The following is a 26,588-nucleotide window of genomic DNA, read 5'->3' on the forward strand; positions in this document are numbered from 1 at the left end:
CAAGAAAACGCTTGCTTTTATTCTTGAAATTACACCGCAAAAAAAAAAGGTTGCTTGGTCATTGGCGTCGTGTGCGTGTATACTTCTATGCCACTAGTGCCGGTAAGCTCGTGTAAAGTAAAAACATTACAACTGAATATTGTTGCACCGCCCCTTTCATTTGTTCAGCCCGGAACGTATAAAAATATGTAGGTTGTAAATGTTCCTATTTATGTTTATTGGACGCATTTATGTAATTGTTTTTACAAGGTCTTGGAGATTTGTAACAGGGTTGTCGCGAGTTTGAGGTGTTGGGGTTGGTGGTATATCACGAAGCTCGTGTAAAGACTCGTTCGGTGCTTAACTATGTTGCATGCTATTTTCAAAACAGATAATTAAATTAACTTTGCGAAAAGACCAAAATATTCATGTCACCGTGGCTATTACTATTTTGTGCCATAATGGCTTCCTGCTTGATCTAGCTCCTGAAACCCGATGCACTGGACATTGATGTCTCGCCCAAGAGTCGCTGGAATATATGGCCTAAATTCTAATAGTCTTGAAGATCGCCCATATTGCACAAGAGAGTAGAAATATTATGGTTAATCCGTTATTTTAATAATTAATGCTGATGTTGCGCATCCCAAATTCAGTCCTTGAATTACCAGCATTTGGCTAAAGAGGCATCATTTAAGAACGATATTGGTACCGGAATAGAGTTCACGCTGCTATTTTGAAGCATGCCTTGGAGCATATAATTAAACAGTCGCGGTAATAATCGTACTACCGGGTCCGATTGCAGCGACGCCCCGATAGTTGTGGGAGAAGCCAGGAGAAGCTGAGTTGGCGTGGCAATGCGGGGCCTCGATGCGCGACGTCACATGTGCTCTGAAGAGCACTTAAAGAAACATTATAATATTCTTTGTTAAACTACCACCACTCCTATTCATTTTATTTTCTTTGATAGAAAAACTCCAGGGCAACAAAGTACATTTTAAAGTTGTATGCTGTAAGTTTATTTTATACTACTTCCTACTCCTCATCTTACAAAATGGTGGCCTACAAGCTACGCTTGTTTTAGAAGTATGCTACAACATTTTAAGTAATTCAGATACCAATTTGGTGAGCAATGCGTACGCCCGAAGCATCAGATAAGCTGACTAAACTTGCCTTTCCAAATATCAAATTTTATTTTTAATTTTTTTTCGTGGCAGCATTTTGGTGAAACATAAGTGCTCCCCTGTTTTCTCAGTTATTGCTATCTGATTTAAAATGCATTCATTTTTTATCTTAGTTTGTATAGCTTATGCATCGGATGCTTCAGATACAATTAGGGGTGGGCTTGGAGTTTTATCAAGAATAGAGCTAGTGGAACGCTGCTAAAAAAAGAAACTATAAAAAATTCAATGATAAGCATCCGATACAGAAACCACAATGAATTACAAAAAAAATTCTCGCACATTATGAAAAAAAAACATTAATGCACTTGGAGCACCAGTCCTGGGTTAGTGTAAGTCTTGCTGTTGAACAAGTTGAAATTTACATGAATGAAAAGTATGCAGGCGAGGGGGTGAGGAAACATCATGATTAAAACCTCTTATGTTATTTCTCCGTGTCTCAGGATTAAGTGTAAAAAGATTCCACTCAATATAACTAGTATTCCGTATTTTCTGATAAATCTGAAAAACTCAGAAAAACGCTCGCCATTAAAAGTTTCGTCAATTCGGGTTTATCCGATTAACTCTATATTTCCAACGTCCTAATGCAGAAAAAAAAATAAAAAATAAGACGCTGTTAAAGTATAGAGGGTAAATGGCCCTGAAAAAATGCCACCCCAATTTCCTTTCAAATCTCCGATCACTGACAAAAAGGGTCTTGCCGTTTATCGGCTCATTCAGGATACATGGATATTGAAGTTCAGGGTCATGACAAAGCTCACTGTTCCGGTTTCCAGATAAACCATACTATTTGTGTTTCTTAGAGAAAGAAGGGGTTGTGTTTTTGAAACATTAAAAAATATGATTTATAGAAGATGATATAATAGGTGGAAAGGAGAAGACAGTTGAAGTTTTTATATTACACCCTTTACCACTCCAGCCCACGCAGCCGGGGTGATGGGTGATGCAATATTTGGATCGAAACGAGCTTCCCAGCCCCCTCTTTTACGAGTTAAGTGAAATTAAGCTATCCACGTTTGTTGAAGCAACACTTTTTTGCAAGTTCTGTTGTGGGAGAGATTAGTATAGGCAAAGGCCCCGACACCAAATTTAGCTGAAGAATGGACCTTTTTTCCAGTAAGCTTCTGCGCAGGGCCGCCCATGACAAAATGGTGTATGAGAGGAGGGGGAGAGGAGGTGCCAGCAAAATGGAAGATTTTTTTTTTTTGGGGGGGGGGGGGGGGGGGGGGAGGCAGCCCCATAGGCCCCCCTTCCCCCTGGCTGGTGCCTGGCTCGATGAAATGTCCGGACCCAGTTCTGAACCTAGTGTGTTTCGCTCTTCGTAATGATATTATGTTGCTTTTTGAGGTCATAAATTTAATCTCTGACAAACAGCATTTATACATCCCCCGTAGATAAACAACTGGAGTTTTCCGCTCATAAATAGAACCCGAAGGCATAAACTTAGCATTATCACCTAACTCTTGTCTAGGCTCTAGACGCTATTCCCGTTCTATTTGGTTGACTCGTGCTTACGAGGTTTAAAATGCCGTGGGATGTACTGAGTGCGCATAAGGGGTAAACAGACACGTTACCAAGGGTAGCTGTGGTTACTAAAATAAGCTGACACGCCGCCGTGGGGATACAGCTCAATAAAAGTTAAAATACTCGGTGCGACCGCATAAACACGTTAGCCATCAAGGCTTGTTCAAGGTAGTAGTCAATACATACACCCTGGCAAACAGAATGATGCATCGAGTGCTTAAAGTTTCCCGTAAGTTGCGAAGGGTCTCTGCAAAGGGAGGGGGAGGGGGGGGGGGGGAGAGAGAAAGAGGGAGGGAGCTCAAATTAAATGCGCACCAAACCGATTTGATTAAAACGTATGCGTGACCCGGCATGTTTCTCAGGATGAAACACCGACCAGCAACGGGGATTCCGATTATTTTTCTTGTCAGGAATTAATCGTGTCCCTGAAACATCCGCCATTTCGTTCTACACAAAATCGACATGGCTACTCACAACAGAATTTTTCGCTCTCTCTGGAGATGGTTACTCAACAAAGCTTGAATGGGGAAAACCCTAACATTTCTGATTACAAAATAGAGTACTTATGATTGTGTTTTCACCAACGCCAGAGCTATCGGGCGGGGTCTCAGACCACCCTTCGAAATCAGCGGGGAGTCCCAGTCTCCCCGAGACCCCTTTGATTTTAAGCACTGCAAGCATCACTACACTGAATGCCTTATGGTCACCAGGTGGAAATTCAATGCGTTAAACGTCTCAATGCTTCGACTTTGTGTTGTGAAGAGAGTGGCATTCCGCTATATTTGGCTCGATATACTCTACCCCCTGACGCCGTACTTGGTCAACAAGACTTCCGGTGTAGTTTAGCTCTTTGTTTCGAACAAAATTTTGTGTACCGGTAACAAAGTATACGCAACGCTAGCATTTGTTAGACTCGACCGATGCGACAGGGGCTGCAGAGTGATAAAGGCAAGCCGGATGGCACCACTCGATCACTTCACCCCAGATGTAAACCCTCCCATCGCGTATCCGCATCACAGCGCGATTACACCTCGCCCCTCTACCACACGCCCGCAGGCGCACACGCACACAAACACACACAAACACACAAAGCATCGCGGAGCCAATATTTCCCTTCTCTTCCTCATCCATCTCGACTCGTCCATCCCGTGTTTCCCTCGTCTAAAAATAATCGCGTGTACTCTTGCTCGACCCGCGCAGCACACTCCTGCCAAACCCCGATCGCCAACCCGGCTCCTTTTTTTTTTTTAATTTGTTTTGGCATTGCTCACGGCCGAGGGCACCGCCACGAGTCTGGCGTATGGCATTAGCAGATTCAGCCACGCGCAAAAACCAGCGTCTCCGGAGGGCCATAAAGGCTTGAAAACGGCTGGGCAACTCCGTGCAGCACTCTCCATTCGCTGTGCTTGTGTATCGTTTTTTTTCCTTCGATTTACCTAGTGATGAACCGCAACGGACGCTACAAGCTACCAGAGCCAGTTCAATGCCGTGTATGTGTCTGTTACCCTCGGGAGGGTCACAGCGACGCGCGGTGCCGCCTATAGTCACGTGATGTGCGTTCACAGCGCTGGATTGGCTGAGTATGACCCTAGTAGCGTTCGCTGCGGTCCATCGTAAAGTAAAACGGAGTATAGATGCTCCTTTCTCGGTCGCGGATTCTGCGTGCCCTCTCATAAAAAGAAAGGCCCCGGACCTTCAGAAATAGCGCGTGTCTCGGGTGGAGCGCCGGAGAGCCGGCTGGCTACCGTCCGTTCCACTTTACGATGGACTGCTGGGGACGCTACGAGAGTCATCCCAGCCAATACAGCACTGCCAATTCGTATACCACGTCACTATACACCCTAAATAAAGGGAGGGGGAGAGAATCTGTAAGTTCACTTTTCTGCAGAGCACGGACGCAGCCAATCATGGCGAGAAATAGGAGGACGGCAGCGAAATGGCGACGCTCATAACATGACAATATATATATATATATATATACTCGTATTCACCTCAAGAACCTTAGTAAAAAAAATAAAAAGACCAGCTCCTCGTGGATTGTTGCCAGTTTTCCCCTACCGGCGTTGCTGAATTAAGGTGCATAGGGTGCATTTTAGGTTAGCTTGTACGTTATTTCATCAAGTCGCACACGCTTCAAAAACCGAAAAATCATCGCTTCTTGCTTTGACAACCAAATATTGTAAGCTCTACTTCGCACAGCGCACGAATTTTTCTTCTTTATGTAGTGAAGAGCTTAGATCTGCAATGTTCCAGGTGCATTTCCTCGGGTCCAGTGCCAGCCAGGGGAGCAGGGGGTCTCCCGCCGCCGAAAACGCGAGCTGACACGCGAGCGAGTTGTATGAGGACACGAGGCACGTCCAGGTTATACGTTGGTGGTTATTAGTCCGGAGCCGAGAGCACCGGTCGGGTTTAATGGTCTCTCGCGTACGCAAATGCGGGCCGATCCCCTTTGGGAGGACTTCCGAGCTGGACGCATTCGATGTTTTTTTCGGAAGCGCGGCGCTTACCAGTTTGGAAGCGGTGGTGCGGTCGACTGCACGCTGCTTTGATTTAGAAGTTGGCCTTCGCGGACGTGAGCAGCTGGCTTAGGCTTTTAAGTAAAGGTGGAGCAAAATTATGAAGAACATAGGCAGGGCGGGCGAACTAGAAAATTTATTACACCGTTTGATTGATTGATTGATTGATTGATTGATTGATTGATTGAATAATTGATTGATGGCGCGAGAGTAACTAGGCCAAAATGCCAAAATGTGCCAGGTGCATAACCTGTTGCAGGAAAAGGGTTAAGGAGAGGGCAATGCTATAATGGCAGGTTATGTAATTAAAGTATGAACATGGATCGTGAAAACAAATGGACACGAATTTCAGGTATGAATAAAAGTTATAATCACTAGGCAATTACCTGCAACATTTAAAATCATGGTATAAAAGGTGGAGTTATAACGGATGTATATAGCTAGTTATTTTAAGAAATTTATAAACTTTACTGAAAGGTACAAGAGGATTATCTCCTAGAAAGAGGAATGAAATGGAAGATGGGATCCAAAAATACTAGTAAAACATGCTCGTCGTTTTTTTTATCTAAGTACCTACACTATCTAAGTATCTAAGAGCCACAGAATATGAAGCTCAGTCAAAGTTTTGCCACAATGCTCAAAGCGCGGGGTATCGTCATCACAAAGGAACTATAGATCCGTTAAACATGCGTGTCCAATACGCAAGCGGCACATCAAGACATCGTGGTAACGGTTCCTCTGGTGAGAACTCTCCCATAACCCTAAACATGGTTCAATAATATATAGTTTATTGTCGACTTCTTGATTCTATTTTAACTGCCAAAGTTAATAAATCGATTTTTATAACAGGTTTAAAATATTCATACCGGGGGGGGGGGGGGGGGGGGGGGGGGGTCAACACATGCTTCTAGGTCACCATTGATAGAGGCAGCCAATGTATCTGCTGCTTCATTACTTTTAATATCTACATGGCCTGGCACCCACCATAGTTTTATAACGGAGCCAAATAGGACAGCGCGATTCATTCGAACACGGACGATTTTTTGTAACGGTAATAAAGCATACTGCAAGTAGAGCCACTCTGGGAATCAATAAACAAAACAACCTTTCTCACGCGGATTTCCAAGATGTATTCAAGCGCCATGAGCATAGCGTAAAGCTCAGCAGTGAAAATACTTGAAACACCGTCAATACATCCCGCTCTACATAAAGTGTGCCGAATATACAGCGGAACCTACGAAAGACAAGCTTTTGGCCCCATAAGTAAAATACTGTACATAGTCTTGATATTTTTCTTGTAATGCGAGAAATTTCTTCTGAGAAACCTGATGGTTAACTGACCTTTTATTATATTTTATGAGCGACCAGTCACATAATGCTCTTACTGCCTTCCCAGGGGAAACAGTCTGAGTTTCCTTAATCATGTTGCTTTCAGGGAGAGCCAGCTGCACGGAGGCAGAAATGCTCTGAAGCCGGAAGCTTAATGGCCGTACTAGGCTAGGTCCGTTTCCAAAAAGCCGGAAAAACACGGAGGCGTGCATTGAATTAAATGAAGGATGTACATGATCAGATTTGACTTTGTACCCGTAACACAAGCTAAGATACTGTCTGCGCTTCTCTATTGACATCTGGTGGGTATCTGCATACAGGCTCAAGACAGGCGATGTCCGAAATGCTCCTCTGCAAAGCCGAAAATCAATAAGATCGACTGGACCTAGCATTTTAAGACAGATTGCCGTGCTGCTCCATACATAATTGCACCATAGTCCAGACGGGAACGGACCAGTGTCGTACAATCGGATGAGACATTGCCTGTCAGACCCCCAGGATATGTGTGAAAGCCCTTTGAGAAAATTAGATGACCGAAAGCATTTCTGCTTCTGCTCCTTAACGTGAGCCAGAAAGGTGAGTTTCTTGTTAAAAATAACCCCTAAAAATTTGGGCTGGAGTTTTATAGGTATTGCAGCACTATTGAGCTGCAAACAAGGATGAAGCGACAGACCACGACGTAGTGAAAATGACACACACATTGTTTTTCATAAGAAAACTTAAAACCATTTTTATCGGCCCATTTACTCATTCTGTTTATCGAGACTTGAAGCTGGCGCTCGCAACTTGAGAGATTGCAGGAAGAAAAAAAAAATCTGTACATCATCTACATATAATGATAATGAAACTGATGGAGGTATCGCTGCAGCAAGGCTGTTTATCTTCACCACAAACAAAGTGAGGCTTAATACACCCCCTTGATGGACGCCATTTGTTTAAGTAAAACAACCGAAAGTATGGAGCCAAGCCTAACCTGAAAAGTTCAGTTAGTAAGAACTCCCTTATGCACCACAACATGCGGCCATGGACACCAGATGTGTATAAGTCCTTAAGAATCCGGTACCACCACGCAGTATTATATAGGCTTGCTCAAGGTAAAAAAAAAAAATACTGAAACACAGCGCTGTCGGTGAACAGGTGTCTCACGTATAAAAGTTTCAACGCGAAAAAGATGGTCAAATGTTGATCGCCCTATTTTAGACTCACACAATTTGGATTTAAAATTATCTCAGTCTCTAAAAAGTGTATTAATCGTCAATTTATTCGTTTTTCATAAGGTTTGCTAAGTCAACTGGTCATCGCAATGGGACGATAACTTGCTGGCGGAGCAGAGTATTTGGCGTGTTTTAGCAGGGGAATTATATTTGCCCATTTCCAGCACTGAGAAGAGACAGAAGCTTCCCACAAATGATTAAAAATGTTAACAAATGGCCTAAAAATTCATGAGACAAGTGCCGCAGCATTTCATAGTGGATTTTTATTCAGGTCAATGTGCCGACTGCTTTTTTGCCCCAAGGGCCACCTCGAGTTCGCAGACAGTGAGAGGCTGGTTGTATACAAGAGCATCTGATTCCGACATAGCAATTGGCAGCTTTTCTGCTACAGCTCTGTACTTTTTAAATGTTACCGAATAATTAAATGAACCAGAAATTTCACGAAAATGCCCTCTAAGGTTGGCGAAGGCGAGGGTAAAAGAGACGTCCTAAAAGAAAGGTAGTTGTCCCGAGTTTTTCTCACTCGGTCGCAGACCTTCTTTGAAGTGACAACACTGTTCACCTTGGAAACATATATCATCCACGAGTTTCGCTTGCTTCCTTGTTGAACGAGCCTTTGCTTTACCTTTTTTAAACTCTATCTTGTCCCAGACAGTTTGCTAGTGGCAAAAATTGCCCCAGGCCCTGCTCTGAGATCTAAGCGTAACAGTAGGCTTGGGTCCACCAAGGCTTGCAGCGCTTGGGAACATTTGCAGGTGTTTTCGGAATGGAGACGGACGCAGCATTTAAGATACGGTCAGTAACGTGCAGAGTGGCATTTTCAGGAGTCATAGCTAAAGTTCAGTTCTGTCAAGCACTGTTTTCAATGCAAAAATAGCCCAGTGAGCTTTGTGTATTTTCCACATGTGGATGCGTGTTAAAAATAAAGGAGTCACTACAGTGCTTTCTAAAATAACAGGAAAATGTCCACTCCCGAAAGGAATTTTTAAAACCTTCCCAGAGCAGCAGGAAAGTAAAGGTAGGGGCGACAGAGACAAATCAATGGAAGTAAAAGTATTATGAGGTACACTAAAAACTGCAGGTCCTTTTCCATTTAAAAGGCAAAGGACGGCTGACAATAAAAATCGTTCAATGACACTACCACGGCAGTCTTGGCGAGCACTACCCCACATAAAGTGGTGGGCGTTAAAATCCCCCAAAATTAATAAAGGTTGTGGAAGCTGGGCCACAATGGCATGCAGATCGCGTAAAAACAGTGGAATATTTGATGGTAGGTAAAGTGAGACAAGTGTAATAAGGCGATCAAAAAGCATACTAACTTCCACTATTTCTGGTGAGGTTCTGAGAGGAACTGAAGCACAGGCAATACCACTCTGCACAACCACAGCTAGTCCACTAGGGGAGTTGCTAGTGGATTCGCGGTCCTTTCTTAAACAAGATTACGCGTAGAACCTTTCTTTGTGTGTCATTGAGACGAGTGTCCTGTAGGCAGGTGGCGACGGGTCCAAGATTATCAAGCGAAAAATGTATGTCATCAATATTAAAGAAAAGACCACGGCGATTCCTGCGCATGATGCTAGAGCTCTTTGCCATTTTGAGGAAAGTAAAGGAGAAGAATGCTAAAACTAAGATTTACATTTTTTACGGCTTAAGATCTATCTTTTCCCGTGGGGTGTTCTCTTTCTTTAGGGAGATCTTTTTTCGTCCGAGTGGAGTAACTGGCAGCAGAAAGGGAGGACTCCGATCCTGAGAGGAGGGCATACTCGTCGGATCTTTGCCTATTATCATATATATACTCGTCTGTTGCCGCCAGCAGCTAACTCTTTGAGATCGTCTGCTTGGACTTTGGACGGCCCCCGGGCTTCCTCTGGGGAGCAAAGGTGCAAGGGGAGGGGGGGGGGGGGGGGGGGTGGACCTCGGCAACGAGGAGCCGAAGTCGAAGGTGGATCAAGGAATGTAATTTCCTGCTCCGAGATGAATGCTGACGAGGCAGCACACACCTTGCCGTTTGAATGCGGTGCCACCGGCTTGGGAGACGAAGACCGTCCGGAGCCGTCTGCGTTCCCAACGACACCATAGGCTGTGCCGGTCCCCTGCGCACAACCTGGCCATAATATCCTTTGGAAGTAAACAAAAAGTGCTTCTTTGCGCCATTGTAAGAAATGTTTTCAGAGTTTTCAAAATAAGAATTTCCTTTTCTTCGTTTCCACAAGGGGCAGGATCGGGTATACGTTGGATGATGGCTATTACAGTTAGCACACTGGGGCTTATTCTCGCAAACATCAGCGACATGCTACTTACTAGAACATTTGGCGCAAGTGTCACTTCCCCGATAGTTTCGTGACCCATGGCCGAATCGCTGGGACTTAAAGCACCGCTGAGGGTTCGGCACATGGGGGGCTGACGCGGCATTGAAGATATTCTGCATTTCAGGAAGGGTGGTTGACTCAAATATTTGTTCAACCCCATTGCGGTGAAGAGTAATACGCCGGGCAGCAATTCCTCCCTGTGTAGAAAGGCCCTCAAATACTTCGGCTTCTGTACCATCGAGATATATCTCCTGTATGTCTTTTTCATAAAATATTTCATCAAAATGCTACCCTTCGTCGTACTCATAAACTAATTACTCCACCATCCTACATATCTGCTCGCATCGATCATAGCCATAAGGTTGGTATTCTAAATTTTAAAACTTAATTATTTCAATATTTTTATGCCACAAACGTCTATAGACAGGAACCATCTTCCCTCCTCGATTGCTAACATATCACTGGTACTGTTTTGTTTAAAAATGCTATTACTAATATGTGCACTTTATAGTTAATATTTACAGCTCTCTCTCCTCTTCAATGTACCTACCTTGAGGGTACTTAAGATAAATATATAAATAAAAATGAATGTTGAAGTAGAGACAGCTTGCTAATTGCGTATTCCAAGGAATTATTCACACTTTAATTTATATGCTGCTAGGTTAGTCTCGGATACTACATCGTATGGCATACCTTTCCCATCACTAATAAGAACCGGTGATGAGGATAATAATAGTGTGCGTGATTTGGGCGACTGGGTCTTGAGTTGGTGATCAGTTCTTGGTGATATATAGAAGGGAGGTCTGCAGTACGTCCGCCTAAAAAATTGATGTGCTATTGAAAATCGTATGAAACAAAGTCGTACAGCTGTCGACGTTTTTCAAGAAAATGTAAACCGAGTTTGTTTTTAGCGACGTGACGCTAGTGAATGGTGAGTAGTCAGAGGTAATAAATCGGGCCGCCTTATTTTGGACGGATTCGAGTTTATCAACAAGGTGTGCCTGATGAGGGTTCCAGATAGCGCTAGCGTATTCTAGTTTTGGAAATATTAGTGATCTTTAAGCAAGCAATTTAGTGGACGGAGTTAAGAGGGATAATTTTTTATCAAGAAGCCGTGGGTTTTTGTGAGTACTCGCAACCATGCTATCCGTCTGATGAAACCAGTTTAACATTTTTGAAAAGTGTACGCATAGCCCGAGGTACTCGTAGAAAAACACCCTCTCATTGTTACGTGCTAAAAGGGAATACTGGGTAAACGATGTACTTGGTGATGCAAAAATGTTCATGTGTTTACTTGTTGAGATATTTAAGTTCATGAGCCAATCAGGTACAAAATGTTCCAAATCTATGAAGGTCATCTGGCAGTATTAAATGGTCAGATGTCATGAATATTGACCTATATCTGACGAAATCATCAGCAAGAAGCCCAATTGTGGATGCGAATGATGAAGCTAGGTCATTGAATATATATTAGAAAGAGAAGAGGCACGAGAACGCGCCACTGCGGTACACCAGACGACATTGAAGATTAGTAAGAAAGAGAAGTGTTTATTTTTACCGGCTGAATTCTATTAAAAAGAAATGAAGTGATCCAGTCAAACGTGCTTGATACAGAGATGTGATATAGCTTTAGCAGGAGGCGACTAGGTGGGACAGAATCAAAAGCTTTGACGAAATCGATAAAGATGATACCGGTTTGGTGGTTGTCATGAGTGTTGGCCTGAAGACCAGTAATGAACTCGAATAGCTGAGTAGCGCATGAGTGATCTTTCCTAAAGCCATGTTGGTTTGTAAACAGAAAGTTGAATCAATCTAGGTGAGCAAAGAGGTGCGTATGTATGACGTCCTCCATGATTTTACAAGTAAGAAATGTTTGTCTATAGTAGGAAGGATTTGATGATGGACTGGTTTAAAGAGTAGGTATTACTTGAGCATGGCGCCAATCACTTGCGACAATGATAGAGTAGAGTCTTTGCTGAAAAAAGAGAGTGTAAGAACGGGAGATATCGAATCTATCGTTACTTCAAGGAGTCTTGAAGAAATCTGATCATCAACCGGAGAGGTAATGACTCGAAAGTTACAATTAATTTGGAAATACGTTGAGGTGTAAAAGTTAAAGGAGGCATAGGTTGAATGCTGTCTTAATGTAAAGCAAATGGAGGCAACGGAAAACATTCCTTTGTAAAAATATTGAAAAAAGTTGAGAGCCCTTCCACCCTGTGAAGAGGGAAGTTCAGCGAAGCTGGCGCTCTGGTGGCACTTATTGTGTTAGGGTTCAGCTATATTGGGGATTTGCTATGTTATGGTGTGGTGCCGCGGTGATATGCGTCGCGCTCGCGTTTGGCTTCTCTTGCTAGATCATCGTCGGTGGCATTGGCTCGACGGCGCCGGTTGAATTGACGCTTTGCTCGTGTCGGCGCTCGACGCAGGCGAGGTCTTCGTCGGGGTAGCTTGGTCGGCACTCGAAGTTGTCGGGCTGGGAGCAGCGGCAACGGCGGTTTCACGTTGACGGCGTGCCCATTCTCGCTTCTGGGCGCGCCGACGCTCCTCGTACTCCCGCTGTTTCTCTTCGGAACGTACAGCACGGGTGCGACCCATGTGAAGTCTGAAGCCCAACTGATAAGGACAGTGGCACGATCTCTCCCTCACAGACAAAGGACACACACGATCGGGGGGTAGAGACAGTAACGTTTTTTGTAGCGTGGCTACGCCAATCACGGCGCAGGCTCAAGTGCGTCGCAGAGGGGCCCTAAGCTGGACGCTTGGCGAAAACGACGGCGAGAAATCAGGCGGCCGCGATTGGCCAATGCCACACTTGACCTTGGCGCCGGCCAATCATAGCCGCCGAATTTCTCGCCGACTTTTCCGCCAAGTGTCCAGATTAGGGCCCCAGGTGGCTGACGAAGAGCGCGCGGCATTGCTCAATGTCAGGAGAGAGAGAGACGCTGCGCGTGGCGAGGAGTATACACGACTCGGAAAAGAGGCGGCGGCGGTGGAGAGGAGTATAAAGTGAGGCCTACATCGTTGCGTTTGAATATTGTTGGTCTACGCTCAGGACTGTCGCCGGAGACGATCTGCCAGAACCTAGCCATTAACAGCTTCGCAGTAAAAAAAAAAGGTTATTGGACGGGTTGGCTGCGTCGCCATCCGACTATCGCACACCATGCTCATTAGTTAGGCCTAAGTGGGTATATTTTACCTTCGAATTAATGACACGCCAAAACATTTTTTGGTTCGGATCGCAAAGTATTTGGTAGTGTATGGTCATAGAATTTCCTCTTGGCATTTTTTACTTCATGTTTAGACGTATTTGAAACAGTGGGGTAATTGTCCAATGCAGGGATGTATTTTAACGCACGGGTGTCTGAAAGAGCCGTTTCTGTTTATTCAGGAGTGACTTTATAGATCGGGTGAACCATAGACAGACGGGATTAGATGATATTGATAGAGTAGGAATGTGACGGGACCACACCTCTTGAAGTTTGCTTTTGATGAAGGTCCAATTTTCATCGACAGAGCGTGATGCGTGGTTATGTGTGTAGTCTTCAAGGAATTGGGTCACAGTCCTGTTTATGTCTTCAGTATTTGCACAGGAATAGTCAGAGTTTTTTCCCTTGTCTTGGCAGAACGTTGAATAGAAAAAGATGCATTAACAAAAATAATCCTATGGTCATTAATCTGATCAGTAATACTGACGTCCTGCCCATACTGAGGATGGACGGTTAGAGAAAGGTCTAAGGCAGCATCATTTCTCGTGGGTTCAGAAACCTTAGGGTGAAGATCGTTGATATGTAAAGTTTGAAGGAAGGCATTGGTTTGAACTGGGTTCAGATAGTAGTCATGAAGCTGTAGACTCGACCAATCAATACCTGGAAAATTAAAAAAAACTCCGGAAGGAAAATTGGTTGATTAGGAATTTTTTTTAGTTATGGTGCCAACGAAATTGCAAACTTCTTCCTTGAATTCATCTGCCTGTGAATCGGGAGGGCGGTAACAAACAGCAAGAAGTACGATTCTAAAATCATGTTCTAAGCGTACCCACAACATTTCTAAGGACAAAATGTTTCCCATGCCTGAGCAGGCAATACCCTTTCTAACCGCAATAAGAACGTTGCCTCCTATATGTGTCGTTCGGTCTTTCCTATAAATATTGTAAATATTAGATAAATTCGGCACTGTTGATATAGGGGCATAACCAGGTCTCCATTCCAAATATGTTGTCTGGTTGACAGCTGACTGTGATATTTTCAAATTATACATGCTTCGAAAGTATGCTTCGAAATTTAGCTACTAAAGATTATGAACGAGGTGAGTGTGCGGTGTCAGCACTAGGAATTTGGGCAAGTCATTCGTTCGAAGCATTAACTTGGGAATCCCCTCTGAGCTGAAAGACAGTTTCGCTGGAGTGAGAGTACACATAGGTCTGGTTGTTTACGTACAGCTTATAAAACTTCATTCTGTACCTTGTTCCTTTGTCTCTGTACGCAGGAGTGTAGTTCCATAATTTCTGTCGCGCTAGTCTGGTTTTTTCGGGACAATCTTCTAAGACAGACACTTTCGGTGAAGCTACGTTTTTTTTTTTTTTTTTAGCTTGAAAGCGTTACGAAATATCTCCTCTTTGCTTTTAAAGTTTAAAAGTTTCACAGTTATCGATCTATGGAAACCGTCTCTCTTGTGACAGATGCGATGCACTATTTCTACCTTACCCAAGTTCACACCCAAAATTCTTGCTGCGAAATCATTGATTGTTTATGCTTGGCTCCAAGTTTCGTTATCGCTCTCTGAAAATACCTTCTAAATATGGTTATTCTCTCTTCACCGATTGTTTAGGTGATTGACAATATTTTTGAGAGACTGACTGAATTCGCAAGGCAGGAGTGTTTTGTTGAAGCTCACCAAGAGTTGACCGTGATCAAGTTCTTGTTTATGTCTTTCATCTCTCCCACTCTAGTTTCCAAATTGCCAACGCGGACTCCTAGTCCGACGATGCTCCCTTTTGTTTCGTCTAGCTTCTTCGAGCTCTGAAGTTGGTTCTGGGTAGAGTTAGCAATAAGGGCGTCAATTGATACCCTAAGCTGATCAATCTTTTCCGAGTTCGCCTGAGAACCGTGGTTTGCCTCGACGTCGCCACTGTTTGACAAGAGCATAAGCATAACAGTGGTAACGACAAGTAGCTTCAGACAACCCGTGTCAAAGAAACGCTTAATGTACAGGCAACTGAACATGAGCAAGTGTTTACCCTAGCTTTCCTCGGGTGAAAATAACCCACCCGGGCTCTGTAAGTTGCAACATCAACGCCCATCTAAGCATAAAGAAGATTCAAGGCCCTATAAAACTAAGCAGGAAATGCCTTGTTTTGGGCTTACCTCTAAATTTGAAGTGATTGGCACAGCTAGAGCTTGGGCCCCGCATCCCGTAGACATTCCGGTGCTTCTTTCTCTGTGCTAGCTGTGCTTTGATGGTCTTGTTACATTGACCCGGCACACCGGACGGTGAGTGCTGCCTGCGCATAGCCGTGCAGGCGAGCGGTGATGTGTTCCGGGATAGCAGGGTGCGTGTGGCATGCTTTGCCTATCTGCAAATTCGAAATGATTAGCACAAAGCTTGGGCAGATGTAAAGACCATAATTTTATTTTATTTCATAAATTCTTTTTTTTTTTTAACTCGGGCAATGCAAGCTTGGAATTCACTTGCAAAGGATATTGTCGCTTTCCTCCGACTGAACATTTTACTGTTGCACTAGGCGACATCATTTCTTAAACCATTCACTCAATGCGGGCTCACGTTTAGTTTCTTTCTGCTCTAATTTTTAACATTTATTCCACTCCTGCTACGGCTTTTAGTGGAGAACCGTAGAATGGTTGAATAAATAAACAGGTAAATGTGTTGAACCCGCGGATTTTAAAAAAAATCGCAAAACTCATTTTGTACACGTAGTTGCACTATAGGGTTTATCACAATAGTGTGGCTTTAAAGTGCAGTTGTGAAAAGAATATGTACGTATAAAATACAAACGGAAGCCAAATTATTGATAGCGGGGTGGTGTTACGCATTTTTTTCTGGTCAAAGTGAAAAAGGAAAAAAAGAAAAGAAGAAATATTTGGTTAGGGGAAATTGTGAGTTTTGACATAACGAGCACCGTAAAAGTAGAAAGTAAAAAAAAAAAAAAAAAAAAAAAAGCTGTTGGATTTTTTTTTTGTTTTCTTCTTTAATCCATCCAAACGCCTAATTGAGCTCTAGCAACCCTTTCTTTAAACCTTGATATCGACGTTTTTCGCAAGGACGCTGCCATGTTAAATGTCGTCATTTCCAGTATTGGTGGAAACCAAGGTTGGGTGCGAATATCCGAAGCTTTCGAATACCGAATCTTGAATTATTATTCGTTATCTATTCGGCAACTTTTGATATTTTTGAAGTAGTTCGAAGTTTGAAATGCAACAAACATGCTTTAATGAAAACTTTGAAGAAAAAGAACGAAAACGGTATGCAGTACTTATGTAGCGAACAAGCGGGCGACACCATCTACACCGTAGAGCAACGTGCACCAACGCACGCACTGCGAACGAGGCAAAAGCCTCGCACCACAAGGCTCCTGCCTCGTGGTGCGACACACGCGACACAGAGCTCCGATGGAATACGCCGGCTGGAACCCAGGCTCGTCTCATCCGACATAGACATTATCTCGGACTGGCCCGTTTGTAAATATCTATCTGTAAATTATGTAAATAACAAGTGTGTCAGGAAAGAATGCCTCTTGGTATGTTGACCACATATTGGTGACCCGGACTGCCAGATACCTTCGACTACGTGCCTCCAACTCCGAGTTGTCCCACCCCGATGGTCACGGAACATCAGACGGCGATGCAGCGGCCGGGTCTGCAACCTCCCCTTCACACGCTGCCGCCATCCACCTGAAGCTTCCCGATTTTTGGACAAATGATGCAGAACTTTGGTTCCTTCACGCGGACGCCTTTTTCCGCAACAACCGCAACAATTCTCAGCGAGCCAAATTTGATTATGTCGTAACGGCCCTGCCCCAGGCGACCACATCAATCGTAAGAGATCTCCTCCGCGCTCCTCCGGAAAATCCTTACGATGGCCTAAGGGATGCGTTGATCCAGCGTACTACCGCCTCCGAGCAGAAACGGCTGCAACAGTTGATGACCGCCGAAGAACTAGGCGACCGCAAGCCGTCCCAACTTCTTCGCCGCATGCAGCAGCTACTAGGAGATAGAGTCGACAACCTGGATAATTCACTCATCCGCGAGCTCTTTCTCCAAAGGCTTCCCAATAACGTGCGCATGATGCTTGCAACATCCGACACAACGTCCTTGGAAGCGCTAGCACGCATGGCGGACAAGATCATGGAGGTTGGTTCCCCAGCTCTTTACGCCACCCAACAAGTGCTTCCCATGCAGCAGGTTCCACCTCTCCACACCGACATGAAGCTTTTTGAGATCATCCATCGTCTCTCATCAAACGTTGACCAACTATCGGTGCAGGTTGCCGAACTACGAGCGTCGACCACCTTTCGTCCTCGGTCTCGCTCCTCCAGTTTCCACCGAACCACTGGACGCAGAAGCTCTCCAAACCCAACACACCGCATCTGCTGGTACCACCAAAAGTTCGGTGATGCGGCAAACAACTGCTCGCCACCCTGCTCTATGGGAAACGCGAGAACACCACGTTAAAGACGGCCAATGTGGTGATCCCAGAAAAGAGCCGTCTTTTCTTCATCACTGACAAAACCACCAAAATTCGATACCTCGTGGACTCCGGCGCGGAAATCTGCGTTTATCCTTCAACTCCGGAGGACCGCCGACACCGTCAGCCTTTGACATCTCTAGCAGCGGCCAATGGCTCAGCCATCAACACCTATGGTGAGAAATCCATCACTCTCGATCTCGGATTAAGACGGACTTTCCACTGGATATTCATAGTCGCGGATGTCAAGTACCCTATCCTTGGCGCGGACTTCTTACAGTCCTTCAACCTAACCGTAGACATGCGTCAGTACCAGCTTCGCGATGGTGAGACGCATCTACACGTCCAGGGAATAGAAGTCCGAGACCAAAAGCTGCAACTTCACCAGCCATGACCCCCAGCCTCGACACAATGGGAAGCCCTTCTCTATCACTTCCCGAGACGAACACGACCATCGTTCCATGCTGCATCCACGCAGCACACTATTACCCGCTTCATCGAAACTACCGGACCACCCGTCTTCGCACGGCCCCGGCGACTAGCTCCCGAGAAGCTAAAAATCGCAAAGAACGAGTTCGAACACATGATCGAGCTTGGTATTGTCCGGCCTTCATCGAGCAGCTGGTCGTCCCCCTTAAGAGCGAGACACATGCGCGAAAAAACCATCCGATCCGACGTCCGATCCGGCAGTACGATTGCCTGATCCGAAAAATTTGGTCGCTTCAGACGTCGGATCGGCGATCCGACATGCGTCCAACGCGCCAGATAGTTTCGCACGGCGGACGGATTGTCGCATGCGTCCAGCCAATGACAGCCCAGCTAGCGCGAACGTCATGATGACGTACTGGGTCTGTCGGGACGAATAGAAAACGGGACGTGCGACGGGAAGCCGGCCGCGTGGATCCCGCTGACCCATTCGAGAAAGATGGCCCCGGCAAAGAATGCACGCGCTAACGAGAACGAGTTTCTAACTTCGCTCGTGTGAGCTAAACCGTCAATGTGGGACCAGAGATCTGTGAACGCGGACCTCTGCTGGAGTGCTTGGATCTCCTGGGCGGAGCCGAACGGATCGTCGTGTCGCATGCCATGTGTCTCGCGCTTTACACATGGTCCAAAAGAAAACTGGAGATGGGAGGCCATGCGGCGACTACCGTGCACTGAACAAAGTCACGGTACCAGACCGGTATCCCATCCCCCATATTCAGGATTTCTCCGGGGCCATTGCAGGGGCAGCCATCTTCACCAAGCTTGATCTCGTGAAGGCCTACCATCACATCTCAATTGCGCCAGAAGACATTCCTAAGACAGCGATTGTGACACCTTTGGATTTTTTGAATATGTGCGGATGCCATTCGGCCTAAGAAACGGCGCTCAAACATTCCAGCGTTTTATGGACCAAGTGCTGCGAAACCTTCCATTCTGTTTCGCATATTTGGATGACATTTTGGTGTTTAGTAAGACATCTGAAGAGCAGCAATGTCATCTCCGAACGATCTTCGAACGTCTAGACGAATTCGGTGTCACCATCAATGTGCAAAAATGTACATTCGGCGTGTCCGAACTGGACTTTCTCGGACACCATCTCGACAAAGACGGCATTCAACCTCTGTCGTCGAAAGCCCAAGCGATCCAGGATTTTCCACGACCGACCAATGTGCGCCAACTCAGAGAATTCCTGGGACTTATCAATTTCTACCGTCGCTTTCTCCCAGGATGCGCTGCTGTACTTCGCCCACTGAATGCTTTCCTCGCGGGAGTCAAGGCGAAGACTTCACCCCTAGCCTGGAACCCCGCAGCCGAGGAAGCCTTCGTCAGAATCAAGAACCAGTTAGCCAACGTGGTACTCCTGACGCATCCCAGATCGGATGCTCAAACTTCCATCATGGTCGATGCCTCGGACACAGCGGTCGGCGCAGTTTGTCAGCAGCTGGTTGATGGATGCTGGTGCCCCATCGCATTCTACTCGAAATCACTGTCCCCTACAGAGGTGAAGTACAGCACCTTTGGACGTGAGTTACTTGCCACCTACTCCGCTGTCAAGCACTTTCGTCACTTTCTGGAAGGGAGGCAATTCTTCATACTCACAGATCACAAGCCGCTGACGTACGCCATTGCCTCTCGCAGTGCTGCGCACTTACCGAGATAAATTCGTCAGCTGGCATTCATATCAGAATTTACAACGGACATCAGGTTCATCAAAGGACAAGAAACCATTGTAGCCGATACTCTTTCCCGCGTTCACATCGATGCGTCTTTTGTGGAACATCCACCTCTGGACTACTCGGCCCTCTCAGCTTCCCAGAAAAATGACTCTGAACTCGAGACGCTGCTCAGCTCCTCCTCCTGCTCACTGGAGCTCCAGGACGTCCAGACAGACTTATCATCACCAACACTGGTATGTGACGTTTCAACCGGTCAGTCACGTCCTTACCTCACTAAAGACTTTCGACGCCAAGCCTTCAACATACTTCATTCCCTGGCACACCCTGGTATCAAATCAACACAAAGACTTGTTCATCTCGGTATGTATGGCCTGGCATGAACTCCGACGTCCGACGCTGGACACGTGCCTGCATCAACTGCCAGAGAACCAAAGTCCATCGCCATACTGTCTCACCGTCTGCAACATTTCAGCTTCCCCACGGACGATTCAGCCACCTCCACATGGACATCGTTGGCCCCCTTCCACCATCTCAAGGTTATCGATACATCTTCGCCGTCATCGATCGCTTCACCAGATGGCCTGAGGCGGTGCCCCTAACAGATATCACTGCTGAAGCCGTTGCACACGCATTCCTCACTCCGTGGGTTGCAAGATTCGGAATTGCTACCACTGTAACCACATACCGCGGGAGACAGTTTCAATTCAAACTGTTCGCAACGCTATCAAAACTGCTTAGTTTCCATCACATCTCAACGACGTCATACCATCCGAGCGCGAATGGACTCGTCGAGAGATTTCATCGGCAGCTCAAAATAGCTATCACTGCCACGACGCCATCCACATAGAGTGAATATCTTCCGCTCGCCATGCTGGGAATGAGAGCTGCGCTTAAGATCGACCTTGGATGCAGTGCAGCAGAGCTGGTTTACGGCACCCCGCTCCGCCTACTAAGCGACTTCTTCTGTGCTTCACCATCCAGCTCTCTGCCTGACCCCCTCGACTACGTAGAAAGGCTCCGTTCCCACGTGGCCACCCTCCGTCCTTCACCCACACGTCAAACCCGGCAACAAAATCTCTTTGTGAGCCCTGACCTTTCAACCACCACTCGCGTCTTCGTGCGCCATGATGCTGCGCGACGCTCCCTACAACCAGAATACGACGGTCCGTACAAGGTCCTTAGAAGAGCTGAAAAGCACTTTACGCTGGCCTACCCGAACCGCGAAGACCATGTCTCAATCGACCGACTCAAGCCTGCGTACATCCTGAGCTCTGACGACACGGACAACCTCACACCACGCACTGCGAATGTGGGATGCTCCGCCACGATGGACATCACGCATCGAACTCAACCCGATCAAGCCCGTCCCCGCAACGTCCGCTTCACTCTCCAAAACACTACCAACTAGCGCGCAAACAGCGTCTTTCACCACTATTCCGCTAGGGGGGGAGCCCATGTAGCGAACAAGCGGGCGACACCATCTACACCGTAGAGCAACGTGCACCAACGCACGCACTGCGAACGAGGCAGGAGCCTCGCACCACGAGCGGCACACACGCGACACAGAGCTCCGATGGAATACGCCGGCTGGAACCCAGGCTTGTCTCATCCGACATAGACATTATCTCGGACTGGCCCGTTTGTAAATATCTATCTGTAAATTATGTAAATAACAAGTGTGTCAGCAAAGAATGCCTCTTGGTATGTTGACCACACTTACTTAAAATGAGTTCATCAACCAAGGCTGGCTCACAAGTAGCAATACAAATAGAGCAACTAGCCTGACACGTGACCCGAAAGGTGGGAGAGAGAGGTGGCCGCGAGCACGCCACCCTCTTCCTCTTACCGGCGCGCGGGCCGCAGCGCCACGAGAGGGCTTCTCTGTGGGGTGGTGCTCCTTGGAACTATGACACGTCGCGGCCAATGGGAATTCAGGTGCCGTTTCGCTCAGCCAATGGGAGAATCGGAATATCTTATACGTTTTCCGCGGTTACAGAAGCCACCGCCAGCTCTGCTCAAAGGGACAGTGAATGCTTTCGCATTATTAACCGATTCACCCCCGATTACCCCTGCGGCAATGCATACCAGGTAAAAAAAAACACTGTATACGGGAATAAAAAGGCATATTGAAAGATAGTGTTCCAAAGTACTTTTACTTTACTTCGACAGTGCATTGCATTTATAGTACGTAACTCAAAGTACATTGAGCCCCCTGTACTTACTCCTCAAGTAGATAACCTTTAACTTCCTTTGTGCGTTACTGCGATTACTTTTCAGATGTACTTTATCCATTGAACATGGTGATAAACAGTGCACAGGAGACAATGACACAGTTGACGAGAACAGAGAGTACAAGCGCTGTTTTTCTTCTACTGTGTCCTTGGCTCCAATGCGCGGTTTATCACCATGTTCAATGCATACCAACTCGCCCAACTCACCTCCTTGCCACTTTACAAGACACTGCCTCGCACGTGTGTTCATCCAAATTTGGTACTTGGCAAAGCTATGGATCCTTTTGTTCAAACCTCTGATAAACCAACGAAGAGAATCTGGTGCGTCCCAGCGAAGACCCACACGGGGGTCGACGTGCACCCAACATCTCAATTACACAACGTTTTTATTTCTCCTTAACCCTCTATCAAATTGAGGGCACCTCTACCGGACGAATGTTCGAAAGCCGCCGACGCTTTTCTTTTATTTAAATGAAACTGTCGAGGCGGTCCCCCCCCCCCCCCCCCCCCCCCCCCCCAACGTGTATCAGAAATACTTTACATAATCTGTAACGTATCTCTAAGGTAGAAAAAGGGGCCCTCCGCTTTCGCTACGGTCCAGCGTCCACGTTAAGTTAAAACGGAGCGCAACTAAAACTTCGATACACTTGATCACACACGTTCCGCTCCCGATTGCGACCATCCTCTCACAGGACGTACACCCGAAGCTAAACGCGACCCGACGTCGCTGTCCTTTGCAGACCTCCAATATTAAGCGCAGCTGCCACGGGACCGCATGCTTTACAACCTGCAGGCATCGACCGAGTCGTTGTAGTATACACGGCCAGACGACCGAAATTCGACTCGAGCCCACTCTAGAGTCGCTGGCGTTTAATTAAACAGTTCGGATGCTCCAATTAGCCGCGGGGACTTGAAATGATATCAAAGTGCCGCACGCATAAATATACGCTCGGCGAATTGCGGAAGCGGGCAGTCTGCAAATCGCGTCCCCTTTCGCCGAGATCTTGTCGGACACGAGGACACTGCTTGACGGTTATTCAAATGACGATGATCCGTGGCGCGCGTACAACTGTTCACTTAGTAAGCGGGGAATTTCGGTACGGGAGAGGAAAAGAGAAAGGGGGCAGGAGAAAGAGGTTTTGAAGGGTTTTCATGGATGAAGAAAGAGTAAAACAATTAAAACAGGGACAACACAACCACATCTTTCAACTAGCAACAGACGAGTAAACTTTCAACAGCGAGCAGCCGACTATACCCAGTAGGAGTAGGGGAGAGAAGGGGGAGAGAAGGAAAGATAAAACACGCGAAGTGCAAGTCAGGGTGGTAGGGTTATCTCGGATTTTAAAAATTCAACCTCAGTTTTCGTCAGCAGGAGGGAAGGGTTTTGACACGTTGCTTTTTGCTGTGGTCATGGCGAATGATTCTATGATTTCCCTGCCGAATCTGCTGTCATGCCCCCCCCCCCCCCCCCCCCCCCAGGATTTTTGTGTCATCAAAGAGGGGATGACAACGCAAACACGAACGGGCATGTATGACTATGGGATGATAAGAATCAAGAGAGGCCTTAGAAACTTCGTTGTGATGTTCGCGGAGTCTGTGATTGGTGCATCTGCCGGTCTGTCCTATGTATTGATGGCCACAGCTCAAGGGGATGGAGTAAACTTTCTTCTCTTTGCATGGAATGAATTTCTTTTCGTGTTTGACAGTGCAGCGAATCGGAATCCGGTTGTCGTTCACTTGTCGACAGAGTTGTTTAAGACGCATGCGGCACGAGAAGACAACATTCGTGTCGAACTTTGAGGCAATGGATTTTATCCGGTGGGCTGAATTGTGTACGTGTATTGAATTGTGTACGTTAATTGTGTACGTCAGCCCACCGGATAAAATCCATTGCCTCAAAGTTCGACACGAATGTTGTCTTCTCGTGCCGCATGCGTCTTAAACAACTCTGTCAACAAGTGAACAACAACCGGATTCCGATTCGCTGCACTGTCAAACGCGAAAAGAAATTCATTCCATGCAAAGAGAAGAAAGTTTACTCCATCCCCTTGAGCTGTGGCCATCAATACATAGGACAGACCGGCATATGCACCAATCACAGACTCCGCGAACATCACAACGAAGTTTCTAAGGCCTCTCTTGATTCTTATCATCCCATAGTCATACATGCCCGTTCGTGTTTGCTTTGTCATCCCCTCTTTGATGACACAAAAATCCTGGGGGCATGAAAGCAGATTCGGCAGGGAAATCATAGAATCATTCGCCATGACCACAGCAAAAAGCAACGTGTCAAACCCTTCCCTCCTGCTGACGAAAACTGAGGTTGAATTTTTAAAATCCGAAAAACCCTACCACCCTGACTTGCACTTCGCGTGTATTATTTTTCCTTCTCTCCCCCATCTCTCCCCTACTCCTACGGGGTATAGTCGGCTGCTCGCTGTTGAAAGTTTACTCGTCTGTTGCTAGTTGAAAGATGTGATTGTGTTGTCCCTGTTTTAATTGTTTTATTCTTTCTTCATCCATGACTTAAACCAACACGCTCTTCTCCCAAGCAAGGGTTTTCGGTTGGCAGAAAATGGTGGCACTTAGAGTATACGATGGCGTAGCGTATTTGATGCGGTCTTTCGTCATGACCGTGTTCTTCTGACGTCCGGTATAGATTTGGGGGAGGACCGAACTTACCGCTTTCAAGTTCAGTTGTCGAAATGAGTCCGTTCTTAACATTCCCTGGGGGAATCTCTGACCGAGTGTGTTAGCGCACCGCATGCAGCTCGGGGCACGTGGAGCGAAAACTCTCGCTATAGAGCGCAGGGACCCTGGGTTCGGTGCCCAGCACCGCCCGCTTCGATCTTGACTAGCATCGTATACGACGTGTGGTTGCGTATCACTGCCGCCTGGCTCATGTTATAAAGACATCAGTCTAGCAGTGGGAAGCGGCACTGGTTAGATTTCTCACCGTATGCAGCAGAGAAACCAGAGACCCATTGGGCCTGACTAGCTACCTGCCGTGTAAAGAAACATCCATAACCACAAACATTGAGACTATCGCGAAACTCATGAAACACAAAATTCGGACCGAAGTTCGCGGAGCGTGCTGATCTGACTCTCGCGACGCTGGCGTCACGCGGGTCGAGAGGTCCAACTATCTAAACTCTCTCGGTGCTCAAATTCTAGCGAAATTGTGGAACACTAGAGTTCCTTGATACGCTTCCCCGAAGGGGGAGCAGAGCTGCGCATTAGTTTTCCCCGCGCCGCCACGCCTCCTTTCGCCGAGATCGATCTCGTGAGGAGCAAAGCACCCAGCGCCGTGCATGAAAGCCACCGCTACGGTCGCTCCGCCGATGTTGCACGTGCCCCGGCGTATGTTCCCCTGCTTTCGCCTCCTCCTCCTTTTCTGTTTTCCATATAGGGAACGCGGCGGCGCGCCCGTTCCCTATATTACCCCTTACCTCGCGGCTACCTAGAATTAGAAATCAATTGGTAATACTGTTACTTCGGCCATTCCCCAACCTCACTTGCCTTTATTTTCGCTTGTTTTCCTCACCAAGATTGTTTACATTCAGCACCTTGATGCAGGCGAATAATTATGCAGAAAAGAGTGATAACATATGTTCACTCCAATCTATACGCACCATCGTACTCAGCTTCAACCTGGCCTAATATAACGCGTAGCCAAGTGAACATTTTCGGCATAGCTTGACTGTTGAGGCTTGTTTTTTACAAGATGCCGGTCAAATAAATTTTCAGACAAGCATCATCCTTGCTAATTGGTGATTTTAAAGCGAAGCTCTTAAGCGCGAAACACATATACGACGAAACCGTCCGATCCGACGTCCGATCAGGCAATACGACGGTTGGAGGCGAGGGTTTTCAACGCTCTCCGGTGCTACGGAAACCCTCTCCCCTCAAGGTCATTCCGGCAGTCCGCACGTCGGATCGGACGGTTTCGTCGTACATGTGTTTCGCGCTTTAGGCGCCCGTTTCCGGCTTGAACGGCCTCTCCGTCGCCGTCGCCGTCGCCGTCGTCGTCGGCGTCGGCGTCGGCGTGACAGCGCGGTGCATTATGGGTAACTTTCCCCGCTAAATTTAGCGAAAAATTTTCCCCGCTAAAATTAGCAGAAAATTTCCCCACTAAATTTAGCAGGAACTTTTCCCCGCTAATTTGGGCGGAAAAGTTTCCCCGCTAAATTTAGAGAAAAAATTCCCCGTTAAATTTAGCAGAAAAAGATTCCCCGCCAAATTTAGCAGAAAAAATTTCCCGCTAAATTTTGCGGAAAAATTTTCCCTAAATGGGAGGAAAGGAGGAGGGGCATAGCCTCCCCTCCATACCTTCCCTTCCCTCCTCAAGAGCTCCGCTCTAATTCGGCGTTATAGGGGATTTTTTTTTGTTATAATAGTATTTAATACTTTACTCAACATTGCAGCTACTTAATTGGTCACTT

Source organism: Ixodes scapularis, unplaced genomic scaffold (genome assembly GCF_016920785.2).
Source record: "Ixodes scapularis isolate PalLabHiFi unplaced genomic scaffold, ASM1692078v2 PGA_scaffold0__279_contigs__length_252992795, whole genome shotgun sequence".
Taxonomy (NCBI): domain Eukaryota; kingdom Metazoa; phylum Arthropoda; class Arachnida; order Ixodida; family Ixodidae; genus Ixodes; species Ixodes scapularis.